The sequence below is a fragment of the Cervus canadensis genome, chromosome 8 (genome assembly GCF_019320065.1).
Source record: "Cervus canadensis isolate Bull #8, Minnesota chromosome 8, ASM1932006v1, whole genome shotgun sequence".
In the NCBI taxonomy this organism is placed as follows: domain Eukaryota; kingdom Metazoa; phylum Chordata; class Mammalia; order Artiodactyla; family Cervidae; genus Cervus; species Cervus canadensis.
Genome location: NC_057393.1, coordinates 86,106,180 through 86,120,498, shown reverse-complemented (window position 1 = coordinate 86,120,498; position 14,319 = coordinate 86,106,180). Strand labels below are relative to the sequence as shown.

General features: G+C 39.8%; 1 long non-coding RNA gene and 1 other non-coding gene across 2 annotated transcripts; both read left to right on the top strand.

Annotated features, from left to right (window-relative positions):
* Positions 1-5,864: 5,864 nt before the first annotated feature.
* Positions 5,865-11,000, top strand: LOC122446638. The gene is made up of 3 exons (XR_006270950.1): positions 5,865-5,956; positions 7,517-7,627; positions 10,916-11,000. It is a non-coding gene; the product is annotated as an uncharacterized LOC122446638 (long non-coding RNA).
* A 1,554-nt stretch (positions 11,001-12,554) lies between these two features.
* LOC122446850 lies at positions 12,555-12,661 on the top strand. The gene has a single exon (XR_006271010.1). It is a non-coding gene; the product is annotated as a U6 spliceosomal RNA (small nuclear RNA).
* The last annotated feature ends 1,658 nt before the right edge of the window (positions 12,662-14,319 follow it).

Genomic DNA, 14,319 nt, shown 5'->3' with positions numbered 1-14,319 from the left:
TTGAGACTCTTTTAGGCTTTTACCAAGTTATTTAATACTTCACTTATGATGAAGAAATCGATTCTAAAAAATTCTGTGTATATGAAAGCTCACATTTACTCTTTCATCTGTACTTGTCTTTCTCATGTATGAATCTGGGAACTGTTCTAAACATTTACTAATAAAACTGGAAACTAAAGTGATTCTTCATCATTTATGGTGTTTTGATGTAATGCATTACTTTTGATGCTGTGTGCTCAGTCGCTTCTGTCATGTCTGATTCTTATGACCCTATGGACTGTAGCCCGCCAGGGTCCTCTGTCCATGCGATTTACCAGGCAAGAATATTGGAATGGATTGCCATATCTTTCTCCAGGGCAGCTTCCTGACCCAGGGATTGAACCCAGGTCTCCTGAACTGCAAGCAGATTCTTTACCAACTTAGCCAAGCATTACTTTTGAGGGTCTATTAATGAAATTCAATATTTGATACAGTTCCAGCTTTACAGCAACAAGAAATAGCAGTAATCACTATATTCATTGGTTTCCTGTTTCTGTCTGGCCTACACTGGGCCTCTGAGCACCCCCTGAAGTGAGAAAGCAGGGAAGATTATTCAGATCTGTTTTGGGAACATGTCTACAGCTATTGCAACATGTCTCACTACCTTGGTTATGGAAAAACTCTTCTGAGGCAAAGCACATCATCTTCAGAAAGACCTTTTTGAAATTCAAAGTCAGAATCTGCAAAGAGTCATCCCCTGAGCTCATGAAATGAAAGTGAAAGTCACTCAGTCCTGTCTGACTCTTTGTGACCCCATGGGACTCTCCAGGCCAGAATACTGGAGTGGGTAGCCTTTCCCTTCTCCAGGGGATCTTCCCAACCCAGGGATCAAACCCAGGTCTCACGCATAGGAGGTGGATTCTTTACCAGCTGAGCCACAAGGGAAGCCCAAGAATGCTGGAGTGGGTAGCCTATCCCTTCTCCATTGGATCTTCCAGACCCAGGAATCCAACTGGGGTCTCCTGCATTGCATGCGGATTCTTTGCCAACTGAACTATCAGGAAAACCAATTGTCAGTAGATTTTATATATTTGTTTTCAATATTGAGCATTTTCTATGATTCTACTTTCTCTTCTTTCCTAGCATATCAGTTATACTTATTTTTTTTTTAACTTTTGTTTGTGGTTGCCCTAGACTCTGTAACAAATGCTTACAACTAACCCAACCACTTTCAAATAACACTGTACCATGTCACATGTAGTGTGAGTACATTATAATAAGATAATCCTAATTTTATTTATATATAAGCATGCATAAACATGGGCTTCCCAGGTGGTGCAGTGGTAAAGAATCCACCTGCCAATGCAGGAGACGAAAGAGATGTGGGTTCCATCATTGGGTCAGGAAGATCCCTTGGAGTAGGAAATGGCAACCCACTCCAGTATTCTTGCCTGGAAAATTCCAGAGGAGCCTGGAGGGCTACAGTCCATGGGGTTGCAAAGAGTTGGACACAACTGAGTGACTGAGCACACACACACATACATAAACATATATAGATACATACACATAAAAAGATACATAAGCATACATAATTGCATGCCTTGTTATTATTTTAATAAACTTATCCATTAGATCAATTAGAAATAAGAAAAATAAAAGTTTTATTTTACTTTTACTTATTCCTTTTCCAAAGCTCTTCCTTTCTTTATGTAGATCCAAGTCACTGACCTATTTTCTTTTTCTTCTCTCTAAAGAATTTCTTTACTTGTTGCTTGCAAGTCAGGTTCAACTGGCAACAAATTCCCTTCATTTTTGTCTCTTTATTTCTCCATTTTTGAAGGATAATTTTTTGGGATACAAAATTCGAGATTGGTGGAGGTTTTCTCTCAACACTTTATATGTTTCAGTCCTATTGCCTGCATGGTTTCTGAGCAAAACAGAAAGGATTACAGAAACACAAACTGCCCAGACATAGACTCCTTTCCTTAGGGACCCATAGACCCTCTGAACCTTCAGGACTGCAGGACTCTGCAGGCTTCTGGCTTCCACTCCCCTCCCTCCAGTGGTCACTTTGCTCATGGCTCTTGACTTGACCCACACATTTTCAGTTTAACATGTGGAGGTCATCCTTCTGCCCCCATCCTAATTCACGGTTCTTAGACTGAGAGCTGCCAACATTTTTATTTCCCACCATAAGATGAATCCGTTCCTTTTTGGCCAGTGTGTTCCCCTTTGAATCATGGCCAAAGACACAGAATTCAAGGTTATTAGTCTCTGTAGGTCTGAGGATGTGGAGAGATCTAATCAGGTTCCGGACGGAGGGATATGCTGTTATTGGCAAGGTAAATGATAATTTACACCCTGCAGGTGAAGCCTTTCCCCCTACAGTCACACTTTGCAGCAATTCTTTAAGCATTTAACAATCAGAGCTCATATAGAATGATCATTGTTTCATATCTGGTAACACAAAAATTGTTCTCTCATCTGGACAGTGTAGCCTATTTTACATCAGCTTTTAGTACTCACAGTATTTATTTTACTTATGGTAAGGTCCCTAAGATTTAGTTAGATGTTCATTCCATCCTATTCTCCTGAAATAATTTTGTTTTGAACACAAATATGATTTCACATTTATCATTTGTTTGTTCCACAAATACTTTAAAAATGTAATCTGAACCAGCTCTTATCTTTAAATTAAAAAAAATTTTTTTTTATTGTTTAGGCTGTGTCATGCAGCGTGCAGGATCGTAGTTCCCCCACCAGGGATCAAACCTATGTCCCTTGCATTGGGAGCACGAAATCTTAACTACTGGATGTCCAGGGAAGTCCCTGAACCAGCTCCTATCTTTAAGAAACTTAGAAGTTAAAATGAGGACTGATCAAGGTCACCAAGACCCCTAATATAAGGCAGGGTGAGACAGTTGACTCTCAGGCTGACTTCTTGTTATTTAGATCTGGAGGGGTCGGGAACTACTTCAATAAGGAAATAACTTTTTGAGTTGGGTCTAACAGAATGAATAGGATTTTCAGAAAGAAGTGGATGACAAGGCACTTCGGATGAATGAAAAAGCAAGAAGAAAGGCAGAATGTTAAGGGCAAGATCTGGGGAAAGCAAATGGCTCCGATAAAGAGAGGTAGGGGAGTGGTAGAAGATAAGGTCAGAAAACAAGCTGTCCTAATGTGAGGGTCTTCAGCACCATTCTGGGGCATTAGGGCATTTGTTGGTCAGCAATAGGAACCCACTAGAACTGATTAAGCAGGGGAGTAGTGTGATTCTGTCTTGTTTATTGCAGTCCATCATCCTAGCCTGTTGGTATCCTTGAGTCTTTCATTAAAACCATGAACTACTCTCCATTCCCAGACCCCACATAGGTTTGACAAGCATCCTTGATTATGTTTCTCTAAATCAACTACAAAATACATAAAAGTCATAACCATAGTCATAATTCTAAAAGTAACCTCCCACCAGGTTGAGTATTCAGATTCTTTGGGCTAGGCTTATCCAACCATGTTAATACTCATGTATAATGGCATCCAGTTCACAGTTCTTGACAGTAATAGCAGATATTATTGATTTCTTATTTCAATACACATAATTTACCTTTCACTAGCCCTCTAAGATTAAGCTATTGAAATTTACTGTGTATTCTTTTAAACTGCAAAGTCTTTTCCCCCAGACACTTGAATCTCAACCTTGAACTGACTGTTCTTCAATCAGTCTTTAAAGAAAATATGGATTTTGTCAAACAGATCCTTCATAAAACCTTTGGTCCACTATACTCCTTTAATTTCTATCTGTCTAATATAAAGGGTTGTAGAATTCACAGGACCAATTAGAAATTTCATTATTGTTTGTGTTTACTGAAGTTAACTGGAAAGTTTCAAGGCACAAAGGAATAATGAAATAGTTTTGACTTAGCCAAGAAGCATAATTTTTATCTAAGTAGGCCTGAATTTCCCGAAAAATTTAAAATAATCTAACAGTGCCAGTATGAGCCCTTAGTTGTCTAGGTAATAAAGCAGGTTTCCATGGAAACCCATTGGTCTGTATCAAAGAAACACTTTGAATTTTAATAGGATGAAAGAGCATCATCTAAGAAAAACTAAATAGTTATTCCGACCTGAAATGTTCTTGGTGGTGATGGTCTTTTATGTCCATGTTTGTTAATAGCAGTGATTGTTTCTGTCAGAAAAAGAAGCGTTAGATATGCAAATAATTGTAATAGCTAATACTGTTTCCTTTCCTCTATACACCACAAGGGAGCTTGAATCCCCACATGTGTTTTGACATTTATTATGGAAAAGAAAAGATTTATTTCCTAATTTTGTTATATGTTTGCATCAGATGTGATGAGTGAAGGCACAAAATTTTCTTCCCAGCGTCTAACCAGTGAGGTTAGCAACTGGGCCACAGCCGGGCTGTCATCCTATGATCTTTCTTTTAAGTACATGAGACTATGAGTGTAATGAAGGACTGGGGTCAGTTTCAGAGTATGCTTTCTGCCTTACAGAAGAGTCTTCAGAGTGCTCTGTTCCCTGTTCAGGGGATGTTAACTGAAAGCTTGTCTAACATGGTATTTATGACTATTCCTTAAAAGCTAACTGACAAGGGTGCAGAGCATCAGCTAAAGATTTCCTTGCAGACTTGCTGCAATTCCCAGCAAACAGGCATAGCGAGGTGAGTGAACTGCCAAAAATTATGAAGCTAGTAAATGACAGGTTCAGAGTTTGAACCTCTAAGCTCTATTAGAGAAAATGGGGTAGGGCTTGTTTTGAGACTCTGGAGTGGGGCCATTTGACTTGGTAGGAGTATCAAGGAGTAACTGAAGTAAGTGGTATTATTTCCTTATTTTACAGATGAGGAAACTCAGAGACAAGAAATAGAATAATTTACCTAACATCACACAACCAGTAAGAAGTAAGCTGTGATTTGAAGTGAGGCCACTTGGCTACTTCACACTAAGCCTTTATTCTATTAGTTCTCTATTTCCCCACCCCACTCCAGCTTGTAGTCCCTTCATCCCCCTAACTTAATTTTATTTTGATTGTTGGTTAAATGAATAGTTGGTATTTACATTACCGTGGTTATGCCAACCTTGTTCATTTGGCCTTCAGTTTGCTGTCTAAACTCACTGGGCTTTAAGTGACAGGCTTTATAGTGAGCAAAGATGACTTGGCTTAAGGGGGGAGAAGTGAGCTGAAAAGTAGATTGAACGTCCTTACCCAAGGATAGCAGGAATTGCTCATTAAAGGCTCACTCAATGACCTTCCAACAGGCAGAGTGCTTTGAGGACTAAGGGCACCTTGTTTAGAAATAAGTTTTACTTTTATCATATTAGTCTGGGCATGAAGCTGTTTGTTACATCAAAGAGATCAAAGAGTCTACCTTCTTTTGCTGCCCTTCCCCCACCCACATGTCTCTTCTATTTTTATCTTCATATTTTAAGTGGCATGCATATACTGGCATATTGGAGAAGGAAATGACAACCCACTCCAGTATTCCTGCCTGGGAAATCCCACGGACAGAGGAGCCTGGCGGGCTAGTCCATAGGGACGCAAGAGTCGGATACTACTTAGTGACTAACCCATCACCACCACTGGCATTTTAAATTCTAAGTCTATTTAGAGAATATAGATTAGAGAGAGAGTATAGACTTAAGTTGGACACGACTGAAGTGACTTAGCATTTCCCACCACATTAGTGTTACTACAATAAGATAATAAACCCTCACTGAGTATTTACTTTGTGTAGAATGTTTTTACCAGTACGTTTTATATGCTTAAACTGTATATGGACACACAAACACACACTCACTTTATCCTTACAATAACTGAGGTCAAAGTACCTGGCAAAGTCCAGTGGTTGGGACTTGGCACTTTCATAGCTGAGGGCCTGAATTCGGTCTTTGGTTGGGGAACTAAAATCCTGCAAGTCAAGAAGCATGGCCAGAAAACAAAATGAAAACCAGTAACTGAGGTAAGTGGTATTATTTCCTTATTTTACAGATGAGGAAACTCAGAGACAAGAAATAGAATAATTTACCTAACATCACACAACCAGTAAGAAGTAAGCTGTAGCCATAAAAAGGAACACATTTGAGTCAGTTCTGATGAGGTGGATGAAAACCTAGAGCCTATTATACAGACTGAAGTGAGTCAGAAAGAGAAAGATAAATATTGTATTCTAACACACATATATGGAATCTAGAAAAATGGTTCTGAAGAATTTATTTACAGGGCAGCAATGGAGAAACAGACATAGAGAATAGACTTATGGACATGGGGAGAGGGGAGGAGAGGGTGAGATGTATGCAAAGAGTAAGATGGAAACTTACATTACCAAATGTAAAATAGATAGCCAAGGGGAATTTGCTGTTTGTCTCAGGAAACTCAAACAGGGGCTCTGTACCAATCTAGAGGGGTGGGATGGGGAGGGAGATGGGAGGGAGGTTCAAAGGGGAGGGGATATATGTATACCTATGGTTGATTCATGTTGAGGTTTGACAGAAAACAGCAAAATTGTAAAGCAATTATACTTCAGTTAAAAAACAAATTAAAAAAAAAAAAAGTGAAGTGAAGTGAAGCCAGTTGGCTACTTCACACTAAGCCTTTATTCTGTTAGCTCTCTATTTCCTCTCCCCACCCTGCTTATATTCCCTTCATCCCCTGACTTTATTTTGATTGTTGGTTAAACGACTAGTTGGTATTTACATTTTTGTGGTTATACCAACCTTGTTCATTGCTGAACCATGTAATATACTACTTACATATTTCTTTACTTTTTTCTCCTTCCTTTTTACTGAGGCTTACTACTAGCCCTTTTAGGGAGTCTGAATTTCAAACTATCTTTTTTTCTCAAATGTACTAATGTTTCTGCCATATGCATATTAACAGTTGTATTTACTTCCTGAAAATACCTGCCTTCCTTTTGGTATGAACCTATTGGTTGCTCTCTGCAAAGATATCATTGTGAGATTTCTCTTTGTGCCAGAGATCCTCCTTCCTGGATGCCATGTCATGTCTTCCATTTAATTTCTTGTTCTGGGGAAAGGTGTTCTCCATAGCTTCTTTACAGAATATATGAGAGGTTTTTTAAAAATCTGAAAATGTCTCTATCCTGCCTTCATATTTGACTGAAAGTTTTCTTTAAACTGGCTCTCAAATTCTAAGCTGCAAATAATTTTCCCTCAGAACTGTGAGGACATTGGATTTGTTGCCATCTGGCTTCTGATGCCACTCTTGAGAAACACAAAGCCATTCTGATTGCCAATAATTTGTAAATAGTCTTCATTATTTTTCTAGAAGTCCCAGGGGCTTCTCTGGTGTTCTGAACTTTCCCAATAACATGCCTCAGTTTGAGTCTTTTCCACTTTTGCTGGGCACACCGTGAGCCATTTCAAGCTAGTTTTGTGTCCTTTGGTTCTGGGAAATTTCCTCCCTTCTCTTTCTTAAACTTTTAGTAGGATACTGGATTTAATGGACTGATCCACTAATTCTCTTCCTCTTATAATCCATCTTATTCTTGTTTGTCTTTCAGGAAGAGTCTATCAAATCCTTTTTATTTCTTCAGCTGCATGTAACAAAGACCTGAAGTGATACCTTCAACAAGACAAGAGCTGAAATATCTCTCTTATGCAAAAGTCCAGAGGTAGGCTGCCCAGTGTTGGCAGGACACCTCTAACTCTATGAAGGGGTCCTGTCAGGCTCCTTTTAGGCCCAAATTTGCATTATGGATCACACCAGTTATCTTTTTAAGAAAGTTTCCATAGTTGCAAAAACATACTTTTACTAACATGTCAAGAATTAGTCTCATAGCTATATCTATACCTGAGTTGGAGAATCCATTCTGCCACATATTTAATGGCTTTCCCTGGTGGCTCAGATGGTAAAGAATCTGCCTGAATTGCAGGGGACTTGGGTCCAGAAGATTCCCTGGAGAAGGGAATGGCTACCCACTCCAGAATTCTTGCCTGGAGAATTCCATAGACAGAGGAGCCTGGCAGGCTATAGTCCATGGAACTGCAAAGAGTTTGGCATGACTAAGCAACTAACATTTAATGTGTCTTAAACAATTTGAATTGGCTGTCATCCATAACTATATTATCTAATACTGTAGCTGCTATCTACATGCGGCCACTGAGCATTTGAAATGTGATTAGTCCAGACTAAGATGTGTTTTAAGTTAAAATACACACTGGGGACTTCCCTGGTGGTCCGGTGATTAGGACTCCGAGCTTCCACTGCAGGGGGCACAAGTTCAATCCTTTGTTGGGGAACTAAGCTCACATATGCTGCATGGTGAGACCAAAAAATAAAAAAATAATTTTTAAATCTCCCCTCAAAATACACACTGGATTTAGAAGACTTGGTATGAAAAAAGAAAAGCCGAATATCTTATTCATATTTTAGGTTGATTACAGGATGAAGTGAGGAACTGTATTATTGTAATTAATTTCACCTGTTTCTAATTTACTTTTCTCATATGGTTACTAAAAGTTTTAAATTACATATGTGGCTTGCCTTACATTTCTATTGGATAATTTAGTTCTATAAAACGGATGTAACAGAGGGCCTACTTCAATGGATAAAAGGATTAAGTGAGATCATAAGTGTAAAATGTTTAGCCCAGTGCCTAAAAGTAGTTAGTAATGTAGTATTTCAGTGACTTCATTTTTGTTCCTGCATTTCCACACCTCGGACAATCAAATGCATCCTACAGATTCCAGACCCCAGTCATAACAGTCGTCACTACCTGTGTGTGCATATACATAAAAAGCACTAGCATCCATATTTGCAGAGTTGAGTGTCCGTGGCCTAAGAAAATCTAGGTCAGAATGGGGCACTCTTGACCTCTAAGAATCAAAATGTTAAAGGGAGCCAGGTTGTGGAAGGTCACTGATGTATTTAAGCAACATTCCTAAAATAGGAGTGAAGAGTAGGTGCTGGGGTCTAGCCTCAGCAGGATCCAGGGGTACCCTCAGGATGAACAGTGTCGAGAGAGAGAGAGAGAGAGAGACCAGACTGGCGTGTTCAACAGGGTCTGGCAATGCTTTGGTTTTCACCGTATCTCTTATACCCTAAGTTGGTACATTTCTAAGGGGACGATAAGCACACAGAGTTAGTTTAACATTGCATCAGCTTGTCCTTCACGAAACCAGGTGTTCTCTGCATACTTCTTTGTCTATGAGAGTCTTTTTTCATAGTCAATTTCTGTACATTATCTTCTGGCCTTGAGCTTAGCAGAAAACAGAAAAGTGGCAGTCTCATGGTACAGCAGGTTGCAACATAGTAGAAATACAATCCTGTTAAGACAAAGGTCAGTCTTTTTGCAGAAGTTCTCAGTTAAATTTATCTAAAAAGTTTACCACACAAAGACTCTGCAGCTCCAGTGAGGCAGCCTCTGTTTAGCACTCTTGGTTAAAATTAAGAATTATCTTATTGTTTACACACTAGGGCTAAACTCTTATTTTCCTAAATCCTTAACTATATTAACAATAGTTTCCACTGCACAACCTCAGCACATTAAGAGCAAAAACACAGCAAGCAAATGTTGATCCAATAACCACTTTTAGAATAATGTTTTTGTGTTCTCTAATAGTGCTTCCTCACCCCCTGAAGGGCTCTGTGCCTACTAGGGCCTTTTGTGTGATCAGGTTCTTTATGCTATTTATGATTAAGGTGTTGTGAGCAGTCATGTGCATTAGTATGCATTTGCCAAGCAGACTAGAATGCCAGTAAATGGGTCTAGATTGAAACACTCTTTTCATCTTGGATAATTTTATAGGCTACCACCATCCGGGGGACATACTAATTAAAGTTCTAAGTTGATTCTGTTTGGAGAGAGATCGGGGAAGGCCTTCTACCTGTGTCACAGAAATTAGGGAGTAGTCTATTGAAGCAGGCATCAGAAAGACAGAGATCATCTTTAAGGTGAGTGCCGGGGCAGCTTTTCGAAATCCCTGAAGTCCTGATCTGCCTTGCTTGTCAGGTCTTCTCCTCATGACCTTGTCATGGGTGGGATCTCATGTGCTGACTCCCGGCAAGTAGGCTCCTTGTACCTAATTACAAAGTTGGCTGAATTGTTTTCAGCTCTTCAGTGGATCTGGAAAGACAGGAGGAGGGGAGGGGAGAAGATAAGGTAAGAGGAGTTGCTTAAAGTGCCCAAAGTGACTGAATCAGAATGAGATTCTGAGGACTGAAACTTAAAATGTAAAGAAGTTTCAGGAACACCTTAGTCAATTTCTGCTTTTCCTTCTTCTGTATTGCTGTGATATAATTTTTAAAAAATTCATCCTTCTATGTTTAAATAGGTTTTAGAAAGTTTAAGAATCTTAGGTAATGAAAAACCATTGTGCTATAGTTTAACTTATGGTGCTTTTTCCTTTCTTAAGTGGGCTCCCCTAATAGATGGGCTTGGCTGGTAGCTCAGCTGATAAAGAATCTGCCTACAATGCAGGAGACCCCGGGTTGATTTCTGGGTTGGCAAGATACCCCAGAGAAGGGATAGGCTACTCACTCCAATATTGTTGGGCATTCCTGGTGGCTCAGATGGTAAAGAATCCACCTGAAATGCGGGAGACCTCGGTTCAATCCCTGGGTTGGGAAGATCCCCTGGAGAAGGGAACAGCTACCCACTCCAGTATTCTTGCCTGGAAAATTCCATGAACAGAGAGGAGCCTGGAAGACTACAGTCCATGGAGTTGCAAACAGTCAGACACTGAGCAACTTCCACTTTCTTTTCTTAGGGGTACATAAAATAATGGGGCAAATTACAATTAACACAGATTTAATGGAACATAAGGATTTCTAAATTCAAGATCAAGTGACCTCTAAAATATAGTAATACTAATATTTATCTTCACTTTTTCCTAGAGCACTTATCTAACACACTATATTCAGAATTTTTTTTGTTTACTGCTTATTGTCTCTCTGCTAGATTTCACATTCCACAGAACAGGAATTTTCATCTATATTGTTCTCTGATGTCTCGCAAACCCCTAAAGCAGTGCCCAGCACACAGTAAGTCCTCAATCAACATTTGTTGAGTGAGTGAATGAATGAATGAAATCTTTGCATGTGCTGTTCTAAATGCTTTGCTTGGAATATTCCATTTAACTTTCACAAGAAAGCTAAGTAGCTTTCTAATCATCCACATTTTCAGTTGAGGAATCCCATGTGTATATAAGTTCAGTAACATGTCCAAAGTCCACAGCTTGACACCAGTGGCAGAGGGAGAGGGTAGGACTCACGCCTAGTCACACTCTTATCCACTGAACTTCTGACACTGCCTGTGTTTCCTTTCTTGATTTAATTCCTATTCCAGGCTCCCATCGTAGTTGGTGCATGCCTCTACCATAGCTCTTAATACTCTCTATTAGAGGGCAGGATGGCTTATGTCCTCCACAAGACTGAGCTTCTCAAGGGCCAAGATCTATCCTTACTTATCTTTGTATCCCCAAGGCCAACCATGGTGCCTAGCACTGTGCAGGTGCTTAAGACCTGTGAAGTAAACTAGTTATGTAAATACAGAGCAAGGAGCATGAAAGAAGAGTCAACAGTTTCCAATTAGAGGTCAAAGGACTTACAGAATTGATGAAAAGAACAGCTTATAAGCAGAAGCTGTTCTGGAGAAAGAATACTATGTGTTCCCAATTTTAACCTTATTGGAGTGATGGAAGGACAAACAGATGGAGATAAACCTTATGGACTTGGAAAGAAAGAACTGGTACAAATGTTCTTTTAGGACTAAAACACAGACTTGCAAGTCTTTTTGGGAAAAAAAAAAAAGCAAACTGTGGCTATGATCAGCTCACCATGGAAAACAGAATGCAAAGAAAAGGAGAGAGGAAAAAAGGCAACATCTTGGAACATCTATAGTTAATAGGAAGGAGTAGACAAGGATTCACCACAGAGATCTAAAAGAATTCCAAAGGATCTCTGCAGCAACACTGAAGTCAAAGGAATCTTTCTTGTTTGTGTCCCTGAGTAGGTGTCTGTGATGACTGCTTTGTAAACAGTACAGATTATAAATAAAAGTCTGTGGGCAGCAACAGAAAAACAACACATACATTTTCAGTGCTACTGGATCTGTCTGGCCCTGCCCACCACTGGTTTGGGGAGCTACTTAGTTCAGACTGGAGAACACCCACACGAAGCTTCTCTTGATGGCAATACGACATGCCTTCTACCTCTTCACCCTGACTTCTCTTCGCCTCCTCTCTTCTCCAAACATAGGATGGAGATTACACTCCCTTTGGGTCAAAACAGCACATCTGAAATCATTTTATGGCACCCATATTCTTTTACTTGCCCACAGTCTTCAAGATTTTTGTAAGTGAATCTGGCCTCTGCAATTCTTATCCTGCATTATTGTTTTTATTATTTACCATATCAAAACCTCAAAATTTCTCTCTTCTAGTTGTTTTTGCTCTTGGCTAGACCACAGAGCTTCTTGAGAATAAGCAGGGGTGGAGGAAAGGGCGTTATTGCAATTCATTGAATCTCTTTGGTAATATTCTCCTTGTCTGTGGACCAGGCATGGACTTCCTAATGTGTTGCATCTGGTAAAGAACCTGGTGCTCGCTTCGGCAGCACATATACTAAAATTGGAACGATACAGAGAAGATTAGTATGGCCCCTGCGCAAGGATGACACGCAAATTCGTGAAGCGTTCCATATTTTTAAGCAAGGTGAAAAGACAGCCCTCAGATTGGGAGAAAATAATAGCAAATGAAACAACAGACAAAGGATTAATCTCAAAAACATACAAGCAACACCTGCAGCTCAATTCCAGAAAAATAAATGACCCAATCAAAAAGTGGGCCAAAGAACTAAACAGACATTTCTCCAAAGAAGACATACAGATGGCTAACAAACACATGAAAAGATGCTCAACATCACTCATTATCAGAGAAATGCAAATCAAAACCACAATGAGGTACCATTACACGCCAGTCAGGATGGCTGCTATCCAAAAGTCTACAAGCAATAAATGCTGGAGAGGGTGTGGAGAAAAGGGAACCCTCTTACACTGTTGGTGGGAATGCAAACTAGTACAGCCGCTATGGAAAACAGTGTGGAGATTTCTTATAAAACTGGAATTAGAACTGCCGTGTGACCCAGCAATCCCACTTCTGGGCATACACACTGAGGAAACCAGATCTGAAAGAGACACATGCACCCCAATGTTCATCGCAGTACTGTTTATAATAGCCAGGACATGGAAGCAACCTAGATGCCCATCAGCAGACGAATGGATAAGGAAACTGTGGTACATATACACCGTGGAATATTACTCAGCCATTAAAAAGAATTCATTTGAATCAGTTCTAATGAGATGGATGAAACTGGAGCCCATTATACAGAGTGAAGTAAGCCAGAAAGATAAAGACCAATACAGCATACTAACGCATATATATGGAATTTAGGAAGATGGTAATGATAACCCTATATGCAAAACAGAAAAAGAGACACAGATGTACAGAAGAGAATTTTGGACTCCGTGGGAGAAGGCGAGGGTGGGATGTTTAGAGAGAACAGCATCGAAACATGTATATTATCTAGGGTGAAACAGATCACCAGCCCAGGTTGGATGCATGAGACAAGTGCTCAGGGCTGGTGCACTGGGAAGACCCAGAGGAATTGGGTGGGGAGGAAGGCAGGAGGGGAGATCGGGATGGGGAATACATATAAGTCCATGGCTGATTCATGTCAATGTATGACAAAAACCACTACAATATTGTAAAGTAATTAGCCTCCAACTAATAAAAATAAATGAAAAAAAAAAAAAAAAAGAATCTGCCTGCCCATGCAGGAGACATAAGAGACACAGGTTCAATCCCCGTGTCGGGAAGATCTGGAGGAGGAAATGGCAATCTACTCCAGTATTATTGCCCAGAAGATTCCATGGACAGAGGAGCCTGGTGGGCTGCAGTCTATGGGGCTGCAAAGAGTCAGACACAACTGAGCACATGCACATGCGCTGTGCCCCAGGCATACCAGCAGGAACTGCTTAGCTGCCCAAGTGGCAGTTAGCACTAGAGACTATTGACTTTTGATCTAGAAGAGCACGTAAGATGGTAAATTCATTAAAACCTTATAATCACACTATAAGTATTCTGAATTACCATTATTTTCACCTTTCAGTGACTCATATGTACCAAAGATGACCTTTATCTGGCCAAACAACTACTCTATTTAAAAATTATATATGACATATATTCATTCTTACTCACAGAAGAGTGTATAAGATATATTGTACAGTTCAGAGAATAAGTATAAAACAAACATCCAGTTTTAGAAACAGAACATTGTCAGCGCCTCAGAAGCCCTCCCTGGTTA